This window comes from Mauremys mutica, chromosome 2 (assembly GCF_020497125.1).
Source record: "Mauremys mutica isolate MM-2020 ecotype Southern chromosome 2, ASM2049712v1, whole genome shotgun sequence".
Taxonomy (NCBI): domain Eukaryota; kingdom Metazoa; phylum Chordata; order Testudines; family Geoemydidae; genus Mauremys; species Mauremys mutica.
Window position 1 is genome coordinate 278,961,874 of NC_059073.1, and position 19,832 is coordinate 278,981,705.

General features: G+C 46.5%; 1 protein-coding gene across 1 annotated transcript in view; it reads right to left on the minus strand.

Moving 5' to 3' along the window:
• Nucleotides 1–19,832, minus strand: part of DPP6 (dipeptidyl peptidase like 6) — an 828,258-nt gene that overhangs the window by 741,060 nt on the left and 67,366 nt on the right. The gene's annotated exons all lie outside the window — the stretch shown is intronic.

Here is a 19,832-nt window from a genome sequence, read left to right on the forward strand (position 1 = left end):
AGGGAGGAATGTTGTGAGTCCAGAGAGGGAAGGTAGAAGTGGGGAGAGGTCCCAGTGAGGAAGCAGAGACTCAGGAGTGTCAGATACCAGCAGGACTTTAGGGTATCTGAAGTCTTGTGGAGGGGAAAGGAGCATCAGTGCTGTTGTAATGCACAGTGCCAAAGAAAGGGTATACATCCACTGACCTAGCCAGGAATGGTGTTCTAGCAGGCTGTGCCTCGCAGCATGAGGAGGAGGAAGCCATTTTCTTGTCAACCAGATAATCACAGGATAACTTTCTCTTCACAGGTTGTGGAGAGTCAGGGGTCAGCCGACAACCTGGCAGAGCATGAGGGCCTATCTGGGGAAGAGTCCGGGCCTCACTGCGGGTGGCCGCCCATTATCGAGAAGGTGGCCTCACACAAAACGAAACTCTTAAACCCAGGAGAGCCAGGTATAAGTGTGAAGAGAAAAGGCTTCCCGGTCAGGAAGTAGGAAAAATTAAACCTAAGCTATGAGAAGAACTGTAAAGATAAAGTTGAAACAAAAAATTATTTATTTTTAAGATAGAAAGAGAAAGAAGAAGAGGAAAATACTAACTACACTAAGGCCTGGTCTACACTAGGACTTTAATTCGAATTTAGCAGCGTTAATTCGAATTAACCGTGCACCCGTCCACACCAGGAAGCCATTTAATTCGACATAGAGGGCTCTTTAGTTCGAATTCTGTACTCCTCCCCGACGAGGGGAGTAGCGCTAAATTCGATATGGCCATGTCGAATTAGGCTAGGTGTGGATGCAAATCGAACTTAGTAGCTCCGGGAGCTATCCCACACTGCACCACTCTGTTGACGCTCTGGACAGCAGTCCGAGCTTGGATGCTCTGACCAGCCACACAGGAAAAGTCCCGGGAAAATTTGAATTCCTTTTCCTGTCTGGACAGTTAGAATCTCATTTCGTGGTTGGACATCGGGGCGAGCTCAGCAGCACCGGTAGCAATGCAGAGCTCTCCAGGAGAGGAGTTCATGTAATCTCTGAATAGAAAGAGGGACCCAGCACAGACTGACCGGGAAGTCTTGGATCTGATCGGTGTGTGGGGCGAGGAGTCTGTGCTTTAGGAGCTGCGCTCCAACAAACGGAATGCAAAGACCTACGGGAATGTCTCCAAAGCCATGAGAGACAGAGGATACAGGCGGGATGCAACGCAGCGCCGCGTGAAAATCAAGGACCCCAGACAAGGCTACCAAAAAATCAAAGCGGCAAACGGACGCTACGGAACCTGCCACCACTGCCCCACCAGTGACCGTGGACTCTGACGATGGGACAGTGTCGACGGCCAGTTCCTCGGCGATGTTCGCGGACGGGGAAGATGAGGAAGGGTTTGTGGAGGACGAGGCAGGCGACAGCGCTTACAACGCTGGTTTCCCCGACAGCCAGGATCTCTTCAGCACCCTCACGGAGATCCCCCACCAACCCCCCCCGGCCGTTAACCCGGACCCTGAATCAGGGGAAGGAGCAGTCGGTAAGTGCTTTAAACATGTAAACTTTTATTATTAATGGAACAGGAATCTGAACGATATGTAAAGGAGGTCTCTATATATATGGGGATAGAACAGAAATCCTCCTGGGAGATCTCCACGAAGCTTTCCTGGAGGTAATCGAAAAGCCTCCGCAGGAGGTTCCTGGGGAGAGCTGCCTTATTGGGTGCTCCGTGGTAGCACACCTTTCTGTGCCAGGCTTTCATGAGGTACTCAGGGAGCATTGCCTCCCCGAGCACGGCTGCATAGGCTCCTGGTTTGTGCTGGCTTTCACGCAGCATGCGCTCTCTATCTCCTTCAGTGACCCTCCTCAGGGCGATCTCGCTCGGCGACTCCTGCATCTAATTAGGAAAATTACCGTAATGTTACACCTGGTCCAAAGTATTTTTAAAAAATCTCCGGACAGACGGCGTAGCAGAGAGTCGGCACGCTGCTGCGTGACAAGCGTAACGGAAAGCCAAAGAATCAAATGGACGCTCATGGAGGGGGGGGGGGGAAATGAGGACGCAAGCTATCCCACAGTTCCCGCTGTGTCTGAAAATCATTTGCATTCTTGGCTGAGCTCCAAATGCTTCTAGGGTCAAACACAGTGTCCGCGGTGGTTCAGGGCATAGCTCGTCAATGTACAGCCACCCCCCACCCCCAGAAGGAAAAGGGAAAGAAATCGTCTCTTGACTCTTGTAAATGTCACCCTATGTGTACTGAATGCTGCTGGTAGACGCGATGCTGCGGCACGCTACGGTAGCATCCTCGCCCCCCCTCCCCCGCCTCATGGGTGACTGACGGTGCAAAATGACTGGTACCCGTCCTCATCATCAGCCTTGTGGTAGATGGTGTAGTGCAATAGGACTGCTACCTGTCCTCGTCATCAGCCCATAAGTAGACGGCCTGCTAACCGTCTTCATCATAGCAACAGGGGGCTGAGCTCCATCAGCCCCCGCCCTTCATATGTAAAGAAAAGATTCTGTACTGCCTGGACTATCATAGCAGCTGGAGGCTGCCTTACCCTCATTTCATTTCCCTAACAAGTCACTGTTTCTTATTCCTGCATTCCTTATTACTTCAGCATACAAATGGGGGGACACTACAACGGTAGCCCAGGAAGGCTGGAGGAGGAGGGAAGCAACAGGTAGGGTTGTTGCAGGGGCACCCCCTATGAATGGCATGCAGCTCGTCATTCCTGCGGGATCTGACAGAGAGCGGTTGTGCTCTGTAGTTCTCTGATACACTGCAACCCTAGTACAGTTGCCCCATATTCTAGGCGGGACTGTTTCTATTTTTAGATATCATAATGGAGGGACTGACTCGGGGAGTCATTCCCAGTTTTGTCTTTTGCGCCCCCGGCTGATCTCGGCCAGGGGCACCTATGACAGCAGCAGAAGGTGTAGTGCAATAGGACAGCTACCCGTCATCACCTTGCCAATTTACATTGGCGTGGTTGATGGTGCAATATGGCTGATAACCATCTCTGCTGTCATGCAAAAGCAAATGAATGCTGCTGTGTAGCACTGCTGCATCGCCTCTGTCCACGGCATCTAGTACACATACGGTGACAGTGACAAGAGGCAAAACAGGCTCCATGGTTGCCACGCTATGGCGTATGCAAGGGCAATCCATGGAAAACGGGCTCGAAATGATTGTCTGGCGTTGCTTTCCCGGAGGAAGGAATGACTGACTACATTTACCCAGAACCACCCGCGACAATGAAATTTGCACCATCAGGCACTGGGATCTCAACCCAGAAGTGCAAGGGTGAGGGGACACTGCGATGGGGTGGAACAGGGGCAGAGTTTATGCTTTCAGGATTGCCTGCTGCAGGAGTGCGGACGAGATAGGTGCTGTGCATGGTGTTGTTCACAGACACAGACTAGACTGTGTTCATTGTTCGGAAAAATGTATCTTTGCAAGGAATTCACTACCTTTTTCCCATCACACAGCTTCGACTGTCTCCAGACCTGCCACAGCATCCCCCTCACAGAGGCTGGCAAAGATTAGGCGGCGAAAGAGAAAGACACGGGACGAGATTATCGCTGAAGTTATGGGGTGCTCCCGAGCCGAGGCGGACCAGCAGAGCCAGTGGAGGGAGACCCTCTCTCTGTACCAGCACTCACACAGCGAACGGGAGGAGAGGTGGCGTGAGGAAGACAAGCAGGCGAGTCAAACGCTGCTTGGACTAATGAGGGAGCAAACGGACACGCTCCGGCGCCTTGTGGATGTTCTGCAGGACCGCAGCCAGGAGGACAGAGCCCCCCCGCAGTGTATCTGCAACCGCCCTCCCCCGCCACAAAGTCCCATACCTCCCGTCACCCAAAGTAACCAGAAGGAGTGGCGCCAGGGGCTGTGAAAACTGTCACTGCACCCCAGCAGAGTGCTCAAGTACCCAAAAGCTCTCATACCCTAATTTTTGAGAATTCCTTCCCTTCCTGACTCACCCTAGCCCCAATCCCAGTTTCATCCCCTGACTGTCTGGTTAATTATTAAAAATACTTTGCTGTTAATTACTGTTTCCGTCATGGTTTTTTACACAACGCTGCGTTTGAAGGGGTGGGTGGGGGGAAGGGGTAGGGAAGGGGGTATTGCATAGGACAGTCACCTTTAGCAGGGTACAGAGACGGGGGCAGGATCAGCAGCAGGTCACACACACAGTGCAGTCAGTAGGCACCCTGGTCGGTATGGGAGGTGGTTTGCAGGTTCTGTGTGGGTGGGGGGGTACGTGACTTTGTAGCGGGGGAGGGGGGTTACAGATCTCATGCAACGGTCCCTGTCCTGGACCACAGAGCCACGCAGCAGAGGAATCTGTATCCGTCCTCCCCTGCCACAAGGCCACATAGCCCCCCCACACAGAGTCCCAAAAAGGAAGGATGGCAGGCTCCGTTGAAACAACCAGTCTGGCACTGCAGACCGCTCTGGGAGCAGGAGCCTGTCATTCCTCGAGTTTAGAGGTGGTCTTTACATCACCGCACACCCTACCCAGCACAGTCTGCGTCCCACTTTCAACCCTTTAATGCAAAGTCATCAATAAAGAAACCTTTGTAAAGTTACAGTGGAACATGTATTTTATTTTTAAACGTGTGTTGGAAGTGGGGTGGACGGGGTATGTAACTGCAGATGCTAGTCAACAGTAACTTGGTAAAGAAACAGGGGCAGGTTCAGCTTCTCTGTAAAGAAACTGAACAGTCACAGGTCACGCTGCTCGCTGGTACCTGAAGAGTTCCTTGTCGCTGTGCAAGGCGCCTGCATAGGGCTTCACGAGCCAGGGCATTAGCGGGTAGGCTGGGTCCCCGAGGATCACTGTAGGCATCTGCACATCCCCAAGAGTTATTTTGTGGTCCGGGAAGAAACTACCTTCCTGCAGGCGTCTAAACAGAGCAGAGTTCCTGAAAACACGCGCGTCATGAACTTTGCCTGGCCACCCGACGTTGATGTTGGTAAAACGTCCCCCATGGTCCACCAGTGCTCGCAGCACCATTGAAAAGTAGCCCTATTTCTCAGCAGCTGACTGTGGAAGAGGTGGACGATAAGGTGCGAGGAGTTGACAACGGCCATAACTGCAGCGGGCTCCGTGCTCGCAGTGCTGTGGCGCCCGCGCTGTCACTGAGCAGAAAAGTGCACGAACAGATTGCCCGCAGGCGCTTTCGGGGAGGGAGGGAGGGCGTGATTGACGGTTCAATGATGACAGTTACCCAAAACCACCCTCGACACATTTTTTCCCCCAGCATGCATTGGGGGGAAATCCCAGAATTCCAATGGGTAGCGGGGAGTGCGGGAACTGTGGGATAGCTTTCCACAGTGCACCGCTTCCAAAGTCGACGCTGGCCCCGTTACTTTGGACTCACACAGTCAAATTAGTGTATTTAGTGTGGATACACAACTTCGACTTCATAAGGTCGATTCCACAAATTCGAATTAAGTTGATTCGAAATAGTCTTGTAGTGTAGACATACCCTAATAGGTAAGGCACTATCTATGAGGAAATAAGAGAAGTGGGTTCTGCTAGAGAATTCCATCCCAGACCAAAGGTGGCAGAGAAGCAATTGGGGGAGGTTGGACTACACAGCACTATAGATACATTCCACGCACAGCACGCGGCAGAGGGGAGCGCACATGTGCAATCCGATAGGCACTGCTGGTGAAGATCCCCAATCCCAGGCGCCACTGCACTTATAGCGGAGTACCCATAGGGTCATAACTCGAATAAGAACTGTGAATTACAAGAACAAAAGCAGAGGTTTACAGATACTCAGAAACTGAACGTTTATCAGGTATTACTATCCTGAGCATTATAAACTCATGAAGCATGTGTGTTTGCACATTTGGGAAGTCCAGATGGCCTTGTTATAGACAGTAGTACACCTTTCATTGATTAAATATCCAAGCCCTATCTGAAGGAGCAGGACTTTTGCTATATAACAAGCAGCCATATTATCCTCTAGTTTGGATATCCCTATGATAAACTGTGGAGCCAGATAGTACATTTTATTTATCATGTTCCTTTGACCATACCTGCCCTTTGCTCACTAATTTATCTCCCCTGGGACTTACTCTAACTTCCGAAGTACTGAGAAGTTACAAAGAGCCTGTGTAAAAAAAGTCTTCTTGCCAGAGAAATGTTTGTTTTCTTAGCCCAAAAGTCCTCACCCCACCTCCAAATTTACCCGAGGCCCAGAAGTGGCAGTATTCAGTCCTGGGCCTGTATCGGGTTCTGTATACATGAAAATGTCCTGGCGTTAAAGCTGGTTTTCTCATAGCTTCAAATGGAAGGAGACAGGAACTTTATACTACTGGAAAGGAAAGACTTCCTACTTCTTAATGGGGTGTAGCCTCAAAGCAGCTTGAGGTACCAGACTTTCAATCTGTGATTTTTTGTGTGCAGCAAAGCAGTTTTACAGTTACTGTCATAGATTCTTACGGCTCCCTCTGAGTTCTGCACTGTTGGACTCTCCAACGCTCTGAGAGTGCTCTAGAAAAGGCAAGCTCTGTGAAGATCCACCCCAGATCACCCTGCCAAAGTAGCAGGTTTTGCTCTTCGCTCCTCACAGACAAGGCTTCCCCAGACTCTTGGGGATCTCAAAGTTCAAGGCCAGAATGGACCACTACATCCTCTAGTCTGACCGTTTGTATATCGTAGGCCACTCAGCACCACCCAGCCACCTCCAAGTGAAGCCCAACAACCAGAATTACACCAACAGCCCTCAGAAGACTAAATATTGTGTTCCACAGGGAGAGAACAGGTGGTGCTGAGGTGCCACCAATCACAGGTGCCGATTCTGTGGATGCTCCAAGGCTTAAACACCCACAAAAAATAGGGGATGCTCAGTACCCACCAGCCAGAGCTGTTGGGCGGGGCTCCCGATCAGCTGGTGGGAGGTGCTATGGGGAGAGCAGAGAGCAGCGAGCGGCAGTGATGGGCCTCGGGGGAGGGAGCAGAGCAAGGGCAGGAAGAGGCGAGTGAGGGCAGGGCGTAAGGGGAGGGGGCAGAGTGGGGGCAGGGACTCGGGCAAACGGGGGAGAGGTAGATCAGCCACCAGAAAAAATAGAAGTCAGCGCCTGTGCCACCAATCACAGAAGCATAGCCTTGTAGGACTGGCAGGGACCTTGATAGGTCATCTAGTCCTGTCCCCTGCACAGAGGCAGGACTAAGTATTACCTAGACCTCCCAGACAGGCGTTTGTCTAACCTGCTCTTAAAAATCTCCAGTGACAGATTCCACAACCTCCGTAAGTAATTTGTTCCAGTGCTTAACTGGAATGCTCCAGGCCCCTGCAATGGCAGGGAAATGATTTCATAAGATATACCCAGATGATCTGTAGGAAACCAACACCATCCACCCTGTACCTAGGCACCAGCTCTGGCCTCCAGAGCCCTTCCCCACATCCCTCTGGCATTCTTTTGTCCCAGGGCAATAGGAGTTTTGCTTGAATAGGCTTGTCTGCACTTTGAGAATTCAGACACACAGTTCTCCACTGGACTGGAAGGACATGACATGGGGGTAAAGATACCAGAGTCCTGTCAACAGTACAGCTCTCAGTGTGGCTGTCAGCCCAGGGAAATTAAAGGTCCATGTTTTTCCTTTGTAGATGTTCTCAAGAAGGACTTCAAAAGTGACTCAGTGAATAAAATGATAGGAATCTGACTCTTCAATTATCATCCACATCACTGACTATTTGTATTGCCTAGGAGCCCCGGTCATGGATCAGGACACATCATTGTGGTAGGGGGCTGAACACACACACAAAACAAAGACCTAAAGGTCCCTGCCCTAAGAGCTCACTTCTTTCTGACTTTTCCAGGCCACAGTACAGACGATTGATGGACTATAAATGCTTTTTTTCCCTAGCCAGTATTATTCGAGAGAAAATAGAACATTCTGAAATAATGTATATACCAGTAGTAAAACAGCACTTTCTGAAATCACACAGTGATGAACCAGTTTGAAATGGCGAGATGAGACCAGTAAATGTGCAATATAAGTCCCTTTTTCAATCCCAAGGAGGAAAAATTTCCCCTATAAACAAAAACAAACATGAAAAATGATGCAGATCCTCAACTGGTGTAAGTCATCATAACTTCACTGAAATCAATACAGCAGCCAAGGATCTGGCCCCACACAACTAACTGTTCATTTGAGAGCAAAATTCTCCCTTGGTTACATCTGTGTGACCCCATAAACCTGAGATGACATGAGTAACTAAAGGCAAAATTTGTTCTCTTTTATAGTTTTTTTGACTTGCATTAAAAATATAAAATTAGAAAATCATTTTTAGAATGGGCTGAATAATGACAAATTTTATTCCCGAACAATTATTTGTGAAATAAACTACTCACAAATATTATTCAACCAGCTGCAGCTGTTCCATTTAATTGACACTATTTGTTCCTGCTTCCATCATTAGGAGAAATGCAACACCCTTAAAGTTCCTGTTGCCGTTGCTGAAATTTAAACAAGAACACAGCTATACACTGGAGACCCAAAGCAAGGCAAGATTCCCTAACCTTCTCCCTTATCTTGATTCCTCTCTTCTCTCCCCACATACAGTTTCAGGCAGCAAGTGGCATAGGAAATCAGCTGTTTTCCTGAGTGGGTTGAATGGGTGGTTGTATTCTTCACCACATCTCCATCTGTTTCCGGTCTTTTATTATAAAGAAACTGTTAAGTAGGCTCCAAAAATCAGAGTAAGTCAATGTTTAGGTCTCACTACCGTGAAAGTATCTCTTTAATTGGAATCATGTGAAGTGGTTGGATGTTTCCTCACATTTATTCAGAGTTCTTTTATAATAATTTCCCCCATCCAAACCCCTACCGAATGTTAAAATAACAAATACCACACCATTTCCACACAGGAAAGAAACATGGTTTAAAAAAAAAAGTGTAAAAGATGCTTAGATTTTATTTCAGGGCCCATTTGGCCCTCTAAGTCTAACCTTGCTAGCATATGGTCTCCTGGCACTGTTAAGGCCATCAACATACTAAAAAAATCCCTTTTGTTGGCAATGAGTAAGTGACAAAATGGTTATAGAATTTTGGTAGGTTGCAACACAATTCCTTGTCATGGTTCTATAACCATTTTGCCCCACCCACACTTTAAAAAAAACACCATCCTGTGTGCTGGTATATAGACTGGCCTCAAGTCTATACAAAGGAATATTTTATGCCACAAATTTTGTATGTGCTCATTTTTCAGATGAACACCATGCTTTTTTAAATCCAAGGACCAGTTTGTCCTGTTGGCTGCACAGGTGATACTAAAGGCAAGTAAATCCTTAGGAAGTAATGTCTGTGTATTCTAAACTACTGTCCCTTTTCTCTAACTGGTCATAATGTCAGTGATGTAACTGTGCAATCCAGTAGAGGGCAAACTTAGTCTATATATTCTCAAAATGTTCATAATACTGTAAGAGAAAGCTGTTGTTTTCGGATGTTTATCTTTCATTTGATAACCTATAAAGATATGTGGCAACATGTAGCAACAGAGCTTAAGAGATGCATCAACATAAATCGCGCCTGTCACTGAATGGCTTTTCAGTCAAGTCAGTTAACATTTTGCAAAATCAGCAAACGGACAAGAAACAATACATTAAATACCAGTAAACTACTGTGTCATCCTATTAATCCTCCCCAAACTCATTATAATTGCATATATATTTTCTGGAGGTTTCTTGTGTACATACAGAGAATCAAGGAACTCACTTTCCTACTCTGTTATTGAGTAAATGACAGTATATTTAGCAATTCAACAAGCTCTGTTTTCCTTAACACTTAGCTCCTGTCTAAAGAAGCAACATTTATTCCAAGAATGGCACACCATGACACATCCAATTCTTTGAGACTCTGAGAACATTTTTTTAAAGTACCTGTTGCCTCTAGCACAAATTTTAAAAATTACCTCTTAATTACAACTATGCAAAACCAACAGGACTTTTACAAGGAATGGTTTTAGCTGAAAAGATTCATAGCTGGATGGATTTAATAGGCAGAAAATTAATCCTTTTCTGTTTGAAAAAGATTCCCTGGGTATTTCTCTGTACTAGCAAAGATCTAATGGAATAACCCCTGCAACCAGCAGGTGGAGACAGATCAAAACAAAAGTCAAACTACTCTCCTGCCTGCTTCAATCAACTGAATTCCAGAGCAGCATGAATATCCTAACAACAAGGACAGGAACCATCAATATGCACATAGCCCGTCTCAGCTGATCCCACTGAGGGGGAGGGATAGCTCAGTGGTTTGAGCATTGGCCTGCTAAACCCAGGGTTGTGAGTTCAATCCTTGTGGGGGCCACCTAGGGATCTGGGGCAAAATCAGTACTTGGTCCTGCTAGTGAAGGCAGGGGGCTGGACTCAATGACCTTTCAAGGTCCCTTCCAGTTCTAGGAGATTGGTATATCTCCAATTATTATTACCTTTATTACCTTTCCTCTGGTAGCTTAGTTCCATCAACGCCCAGGGTTCCAAGGAGTGTGCAAGAGCAACCAGGGAGTTCACCCAGAAGGAGGGAATATTAAGTCCTGGCTGGATTACCATGCAAAGATCTTGTGTCAGCAGCACCTCTCCTGCTCCATTCAACTTCCCCATCTGGCCCCTGACCTGGCTCCACCCCCTGTAGTCCACGGAGCTCCAGTCCTCGCAAGACAAAGAAGTCACAAATGAGGCACTTCCCCCTCTCCCCACCCCTTCACTGCTGAAAGGTGGAGATCCACATATGAAGGAATCCCACCTCCTGGATCCGCCCAGGGTGATCCAGCCCATTACTTTTTACAGCGTTTCAGCATGGGGTGGAGAACAGGAATTAATAATTAATTTCTCAATTATGTCTACTCTGGTAGCACCTAAGGACTCCGATCAGGGAGCAGGGCCCCGCTGAACAAACTTGATGAAATAGATCCTCCCAGGGGGACAGCAGTACTCACTCCATGAATATACACATGACTCAGAAGAGTTCGGCTCTATTCTCAGCTCTGCCACTGGCCTGCCTGGTGACCTTGGCAAGGCACTTCACCTCTGTGCCTGTGTCTCCCCATTTATAAAATGGAGAGAACGACACTGATCTGCTTTGTCAGTTGGTTTGAGATCGACTGATTAAAAGCACTATATAAGAGCTAGGAATTAATTATGATTATTGTTGTTATTATAAGTAGTACTTGATCACCATGGGGCTCCATCCCACAAAGTGCTGAGCTCCCTGGACCCAATCCAGCAAAGCACTTAAGCGTATGCTTCGACTTCATTGGAACTATCTGCATATCAAAATTTAAGCATGTGCTTAAGTGTTTTCCTGGATTGGGGCCAAAGTGCTCAGCACCTTGCAGAATGGAACCTTATCTCAAGGAACCAATTTTAACTTGGCCATTTAGGAACCATTGGTCTTGGGAGTGCTTTGACTCCAATAATTCTTTTTAAAGATAAAAAGCCAAGGGTGGAACCAATACATCACTCCCTCTTGGATGAATACCCCAAGACCATCGTTAACTAGGCTGGCAGAGGGAAATGCAACGTGCCAGTCTGGTCCAGCAAGAGGGAATCTGGCTCCTCTAGTTTCAATGGCTTTGCCCTTCCAACAAGCCTATCTTGCAGCTTCTACAGCTGGTGGCCCTCCTAAATCTAAAATTAACCATGTACCATTAATTAACCTCTCATATCATCCATCTTCCTGAGACATCAACCTGTCTCTCTGAATCTACAACCTGATCCATCAGTGCCTTAAAGTGACAACACTACAAGTAACAAACATTCTCTTACTTGCACAGAGCCATCAGAAGAGAATACATTCAATACCTCTCACTGTGCTTATCACAAAATAATGGGCCTTCATCTTTGTAAATGAGAGGACTGAGGGCAAGGCTTTTTGGAAGAAAAGTTGGGATCAATCACAAAGCAGCAGCAGATTCAGTGGTGATCCATATTAATTTTGCCTCTGTTATAAAAATAACAGAGTGCTAGAAGAATCAGCATTAGGTCCAGATTTCTTAAACACCTTTATTAACCTGAAGTTTAACTGACAAGAGACATTTCAGTTAAACTTCTGTCAGTTAAACTTCTGAGAAAATTGATGGAAGCAGAAGTGGCTGGATAGCTATCATGTGCATTTCATTGTTTAAGGATGTTTGCAGAAAGATACACAACACTTACTGAATGCTTTCCGAAAGAGACCTAACCCTCCCTAGCAGGACACATACTTAGGGCCCTTCCAAATTCACTGTTCATTTTGTTCAATTTCATGGACATAGGATTTTAAATTTCATGATTTCAGCTATTTAAATCTGAAATGTCACAGTGTTGTAATTGTAGGGGTCCTGAGGCAAAAAGGAGTTGTGTGTGTGGTGGTGGTGATGATGGTGGGGGGTGTTGCAAGGTTATTGTGTGTGTGTGTGTGGAGGGGGGTGGTACTGCAATCCTTACTTCTCCACTGCTGCTGGTGGCGGTGGCGATGCCTTCAGAGCTGGGCAGCTGGAAGAGGGCGGCTTATGGCTGGGATCTCAGCTCTGAAGGTAGAGCTGCTGCCAGCAGCAGCACAGAAGTAAGGATGGCACTGTATGGTATAGCGTTACTTCTGCGCTGCTGCTGGTGGGGGCGCTGCCTTCAGAGCTGGGCGCCCGGCCAAAAGCCGCTGCTCTCCAGCCACCCAGCTCTGAAGTCAGCACAGAAGTAAGAGTTGCAATACCGCAACCCCCCTAAAATAACGTTGCGACCCACCTGCAACTTCTTTTTGGGTCAGGAGCACCAATTTCAGAAATGCTGGTCTCCCCCATGAAATCTGTATAGTACGAGGTAAAAGCACACAAAAGACCAGATTTCATGGTCTGTGATGTGTTTTTCATGGCTGTGAATTTGATGGGGGTTGTAGATCAGGCAGCAGTAGTTGAGCAGGTTGGGGTCAAGGCCCCATTGCCTTCAGTTTCATCTAGTATATCCAACAACACTAGTTGCTATGCAAGCTAAGGCTGAAATCCACATTCTCCACGTGAAGCCTCAGAGCCCCTCTGCTCAACTGCTCTGTGCCCTAATACCTTACAAGCATGGACACTGCCTCTCCATTGTGGGTTTCCCATGCCTCCTTTGCCACTGGACAGAATTTCTCCCTACAATAAGGCCCATTAAACTCATACTTCAGGCCATAAGTTTTACATCTATATGCATCAGGAAGGAATTTCTCCTCCGTGATTCATACACTATGTGTAGAAAGGTTTGTGCTTAAGAGGGCCACAGGGGGTCACATTCTGCTGAAGCATTAGGTGTTCCTGCTGAATGCAGGAGACCAGACTGGATGGATTAATGATCTTATCCAGTATGGCAACCACTATGCTCTTTGTGAAGTATACCAAATTCCTATAATACTGCACATTCAGAAAAATGAGAGTTACATTTAAATGCTACTCGTTGAGCACTCTTCAACAAAATCATACTGTACATCACCATTCACACCACTGATGTCTTGAAAAAATATTTTTGGTGGGGCTTGCACAGCTTTGTAGAGTTTCTCAGAGCATGGAAGTCACATTTATTAAATTAATCTACTTCACCTCTTTCCATGCCTGTAATCCTAGTCTTCCACCTCTGAGCCTTTTCTGCTATGTCCTTTCATACACAGTCCTTCATTCACAGTTTAGTTCTTGTGAAATGGCTGGTTAGTGTTTTATGCTTCATTGTGTCAGATCCATCTGCCATAAGGCTTCAGTCTGACACAAGATTAATTAAACTCCAGCTTTATTGTGGCTTCTTCCAACATGGCTTCTTCAGCCCCATGGGTTCTAATAAGGCCTGGTCCACACTACAAACTTAGGTCAACAGAAGCCACCTTTATGTTGACCTAATAATGTATGCATCTACACTACCAATCCCTTCAGCCAACCTAACTTGTCTATAATGTTGGCTTCATTACTCCACTTCCAGGAAAGGCGTAGCACTCAATTTGATGTTGATGGGTCGACAGAGAGGCAGTGTAGATGGAGCTTTGTGTAAGTCGACTGAATAGGCTTCCAGGAGGTGTCCCACAATGCTCCGCTGTGACCTCTTTGGAGATAGTTTTCAACTCCGCTGCACGGCAGCCAGATACACAGGAAACAGCGCCTCCCCTGTCAAATCCCCAGGAACTGTTGAATTCCTATTTCCTGTTTGATCAGGTGGAAAGCTCACCAGCCCAGCTGATCATGGCAACTCAACACCCCAAATGCATTCCAGCCTGCAGTACATAGGAGGTGGTGGACCCTACTGGTGCATGGGGAGAAGAGTCTCTGCAGGCACAGCTGTGATCCAGCCAAATAAACACAGACATATATGAAAAGATCAGATGGAGCACAGAGGAAAAGGTCTACAGCCATGGGTGGCACATGTACCCCGCTGTTGGTGGAGGCTAGCTCCCTGCCTCACCTCTTCCACCCAAAGCCCAGCCCCTTCCACCTGAGACCTCACCTCCACTCTGCCCCTTCTGCCCCCGCTGCTGTCACCAGCCGGCCCACTGGCACATCCCTGAACCTGGGCTAGCCCGCCAGTGCCCGGAGTAGCCCTACCAGACTGCCGGCACCCGGAGCAGTCTCTGGAGGAGCCCCAAGCCCCAGCCAGCACTGAACCCTGAGTGCAGGTCACCCACAAGAGCTCTGAGCTCTGCCATGGCTCAGTCCCGGGGCTGCAGCAAAGAGCATTATCAGAGGTTTGGGGAGGCTTAGCCCCCCCAGCCTCCATTACCCGCCATCCCTGGCTACAGCAGGAACACACAGCAGTGCCACATGAAAATCAGAGAACTCTGGCAGGCATACCAGAAGACAAGAGAGACGGACAGTCGTTCTGGTTCTGCACCTTAGACATGCCACTTCTACAATGAGCTGCATGTGATTCTCAGTGGCAACTCCACCACTACCCCCAAACGCAGTGTGGACACCTCCCCGGAGTCTGAGTACCAGGCCACCTCAGGTAACAACAAGGAGGACATTCTGGATGAGGAGGAGGAGGAGGAGAATGGGAGACAGGCGAGCAGTGGATCCATTCTCCCAAAGAGCCAGGAGCTGATTTTAACCCCGGAGCCTAGTCAGTCCCAGAACCACATGATAGCAGAGCATGATGCTGGGGAAGGCACCTCTGGTAAGTATGCAACTGCAATAAAACTGTAGGGGTTACAAACTTTTATAGTTTATGTATAATCTGAAGAAAAAGTGAGGTGCAGCGAGTATCTGCTTCCCGGTGGCTGCTTCAGCTACACAGAGGGTGCCACCCAGAAAAGACCATTTATGTGGACAGGGGTGGCCTGGGAATCTTCTATGGAGATCTCTAGGAAACTTTCAGGGAGATACTCTGCAATCCTTTGCAGGTTTCTAGGGAGGGCTGCCTCTCTTCTGCCACAGGAGGACACTTTCCCACATCACTCCAGTATTAACTCTGCTGGCATCATTGTGGTGCACAGCATAGCAGCATAAGAACCAGGTCTATACCAAGACACTTGCAGCATCTGCTCCCTTGTCACCTCTGTTACCATCAGGAGACTGATATCACATAGGGTCACCTAGGGGAAATGGGGGAAGTTTTCATTACAAGTGCTCATATTACAAAACATTAGAGCATGTGATCCACCACCCATGATACCTTCTGGGTCCCTCAACCATGCTTTCCCTAATATGCTAGGGGTTTGGTTGGTAGGGATTGGCATAGACCTCAGATTCTGCAAGTCCTGGGTGACTACTGCCAGCAGCGTTAAGGGAAGGGAGTGGGTGGGCTTCCTGATTTCTCTTGTGGCAGCTATCCCCACCTGCCTGGAGTTGCCTGGGCCAAAGACAGCAATTTGCAAGGCTTATTTCTCGTCCCTGGTCTCAAAACAATGTCCATGTTGTTAGGGGGAGCGGGCACTGTCCACCTGTGCTCTCAATGCAGGTTTGCCACAAGCTGCTGCAGGGCCATACTCACCATGGCTGGAACCGGTTCATTGACTAGCTAGGGATTCTGAGTCTGTTCTGGCTTGCACTTGAGTGTAATAAGGGGAGTATTTTTTATATAGCAACCTTGCACTAGACCCAGGATATGTGCTGACAATGGTTGCCTTGTGCTTTGCATGCCTTACAATGGAAAGCTTATCCTTCAGCACATCCTCCACACTGGGAGAGAGGCTTTTCCAGATTAGAAGGCAGAAAAATTGGATGCATGATGACATGTTCAGCAAGATAATGAACACCTCTGGGACAGCTGAGACGGAGCTAAGAGCCTGGAAGATTTCATTATCTGAAAAACTGGACATAGACATGGAGAGCAAGAGAGCATCCCAGGAGCAAGAGCATTCCACGTAGGATGAGATGCTGTAGATTACGAAGGACCAATCAGACATGTTGAGGTATCTGGTTGAGCATCAAGAAAAGCAGCTAGAGGCTAGATTCCCTCTGCAGTCCCTGCAGAACTGCCTGCAAGCATCACCCTGTTCACAATGCCCCTCCCACAAACATACCAGGTGGTGTGTGTCGGGGGGAGAGTTCAATATTCCTTCCACTCAACACCGGTGGAGGGTACCAACAACAAGGCAGTCATTCAAAAGACCACTGATGGTCAAGACTACTGTGCTTTCACAGACAAGCTGACTTGGTTTCTCCCCTCCTAATTTTATCTCACTGTTTGCCTACGGTTACATTATTTTATTGTTAAGTTTCTGCATGTGTGTGCAATGTGGATGTCCAAGACAACAGTGGCATAATGCAGTATACGAAACTATCCAGGTAACTCCCAATAGGCCCAACTACCAGCTCAAAATTGACATGGATGGAATCTGCTCAAAACTGGCACTACAAAACTTTGGCACTGAAAAAAGAATATGATGATTATGATGATGATTCCAGAGTTTAAGTCAAGTCTGTTTTGTGCTGGACTGTTGAGCCCAAGAAGAATTAAGCCCCATGGATCTAGCTGATCAAGGAGTCCAGTGGTGTAGAAATGCCATAGCAGCTCCCGAACCTTCAGGGCCCTAGCATCAGAGATATGTCCAGAAAAGAGAGGGTGTAGATGGGATTTCCCCCTTTGCCGCTTGGGTCAGCAAAAACGCTGGAGCCAGCCCTGTTCCCCACAATTTGGCAATCCCCATATGCCAAAACAACCCTCTGGACCACTAATAGCTAGCAGAATATAGAGCAGCCCTGAGGCAGATCTGAACTATGGCCCAGTGCTCAACTGGATTTGGGATATAGGGGCACATACTTTGCTGAGAATCTGTCCCAAAGTATGGTTCTACTCTGAAAAGGGACTACACAACAATGACACCACCTCACTCAACAGATCAGTTCCTTGTGTCTATTCAGAAATATCTTTATGTCTTTCAGTTTATTACTACTTTTCACCTATTCTTAGTCCTGCTGGTGTTTAACAATTCGGGCATAGAGAGAGATGGATTTTGTTTGCTTTCACATCAGGAAATAACTGTTAATTATGCTCTAATCATGGGGGTAAATCACAACTCCATTTCACCTGTGTAGCCCCACTGACACTTAGTTACACCCTATCCCCATTGTACACGATGGAATTTCACTGGATTAACCAAGAGCAAAAGTTAACTGTAAAACTTTCATTACTGCTGATGATATGTAAGCAGAGAAGGGCCCAGCTTGGCTTACAGATCTCAGGTTGAGTGTGATGGGCTAACAATTAAAAAAAAAAACCTATCATTTAATTTGTAAATAGGACAAGGAAGATCATGAGACACAACAGGCCATCATGTAGAAAAAATGAACATGGAACCCCACCACATCATTTTTTACAATCGCTTTTCAAAGCTGTATCACACTTTAAAGTGTTTTCAGCAAAAAGCCAGCAGGAGATAAATAAGACCATTATTATACTGAACTCCGTCTGTGAATTTAATTCTCTGTTTGACACAGGCACACATACTGTAGAGTCTGTGCTAGAGATGCATGTTTAAGCAGGGCATTAAATCAATATTTACAAATCATTTTGAAATATGTCTGAGCATGGCTTGAAAACCAAGGAAACACTTGATGCATAACCCTTAGAGAAATATATGATTTTAAAACTTTCCACAAACGGCATACCTAATGAAATGCTCGCACTGCACTTGATGGCAAAGATAGCTGGATCCACATTTTTATAAGAACTCAGAAGTCATACAGTACTATCTATTCTCCTATAGAGTGATATCAACCTCAAAACTTACATGCTACAGACATTTGTTTTTAAGGCAGCAACATTTGAGGGCATGTGGCCCTCATAGGCTCATCCACCGTACCACACACAAAATCTCTGTATTCTTCTTTCCTGGAACTGATTTTATTTTATTTTTTTTAATACACACAAAGCTGCAGCCCCTATTGCTGCCTCTTTGTCCTATATATCACCTTCTGGCTAAAGAAACATCAATATCCACTGAGCCAGTTTCTGCTCTGACTGACATTTGTGACACTCCACTGACGTCAAAGGCAGTATTAGTGGAAACTATTTGACTCACTTTCTTAATGGAGAGGAAATCTGGGGAACCTATATCCTGCATATTTATGGAAAAGAGGCTCACCGAGAGCAGAGCTGGCTGGAAACCAGAATTTCCATTCCATGGGGAATTCTGACATTGTGAAATTTCTTTGCAATCCAGACTGGAACAAAAAGATGGAATTTTGAATTTTTTTGCAAAACTTAAAACAAAGCCAACAAACAAAATCAGAAAATTTCAATTTTCAAAACAGAATTTTTTCTGATTTTGTTTGTTTTAATAATGTCTAGACACACACACACACACACACACACGGAAAATAGTATGCACACATTAATATTTTAATATAAAAGTCAAAACAAAATCAAAAGAATAAAGTCAATGCAAAATGCTTCAACATTAACAAAATTAGAAAGTCAAAACAATTGTTTCCAATCCCCCCCTCTAAAATTTCATCAAAATTGACACATTCCAACAACACGTTTCAATTTTGACAAAACTGGTCCATTGCGTAACTTTCAACCAACTTCATATGGGAGCCTCAGAACAGTATAATCCACTCCTCAAAACAGTAAGGAAGCATTTTAATAGAAGACATGGGCCTGAAGAGCTATATTAGGTTTGTAAAATAGCTATGATGAGAGGATTCTTTAGTCATGTACAGAGGTACAAGAGCAATATAGACTCCCTAGATAAATGTCAGTGAAATTCTGTACATTCTTCCATGCTGATCCCCATGCACAGAATGACTTCTCAATCCCAAAGCATCAGGCCATCACTCTTCACTCATTCAAATCCCTCCAGAAGTTTTACTTCTACAAGGCCCGTACACATTAACCTGTCAGTCATATTCCTTCTCCACCTTTTATAGAAGAGAACTGAGAAAGAGAAAAGAGAAAAGAGAGAGAGAGATAACTAAATCAATACATCTAAGTTAATGCCTTCCTCCACACCTCCCAGCGCATCTGATCATTTCCTGTGTCTACCTGCAGTAGTGCAGAGGCTTATGCATTTGCTTCACTTTAAGCATGTGAGCAGTCCCACTGAACCGGGGACTATTTGTGTCCTAAGGTTAAGCGTATGCTTGAATCTGTGTTGGACCAAAGCCTTAGACTGTGAACTCTCTGGGGACAAGAGCTCTATTTGTGTCTTATACAGCACCAGGCACATTATCTGTTTTACCAGAAAATAAACATAATACAATAAAACAGTCATTTATAATTCCTTCAGAGCAGGCACTGCCTTGACAAAATGTGAGAAAGCAGATTTTAAGATGAAACAGAACTGGATCATTCTGACAAGTGACAAAGCAGACCTTTACCTCCACACCAGGATGAGGCAGCATTCCAAACAGAGGAACAAGGCCAGCCAAACTACTCAGAAACCAGCCTGTCGTGGGAAAGGGACTTGGGAGT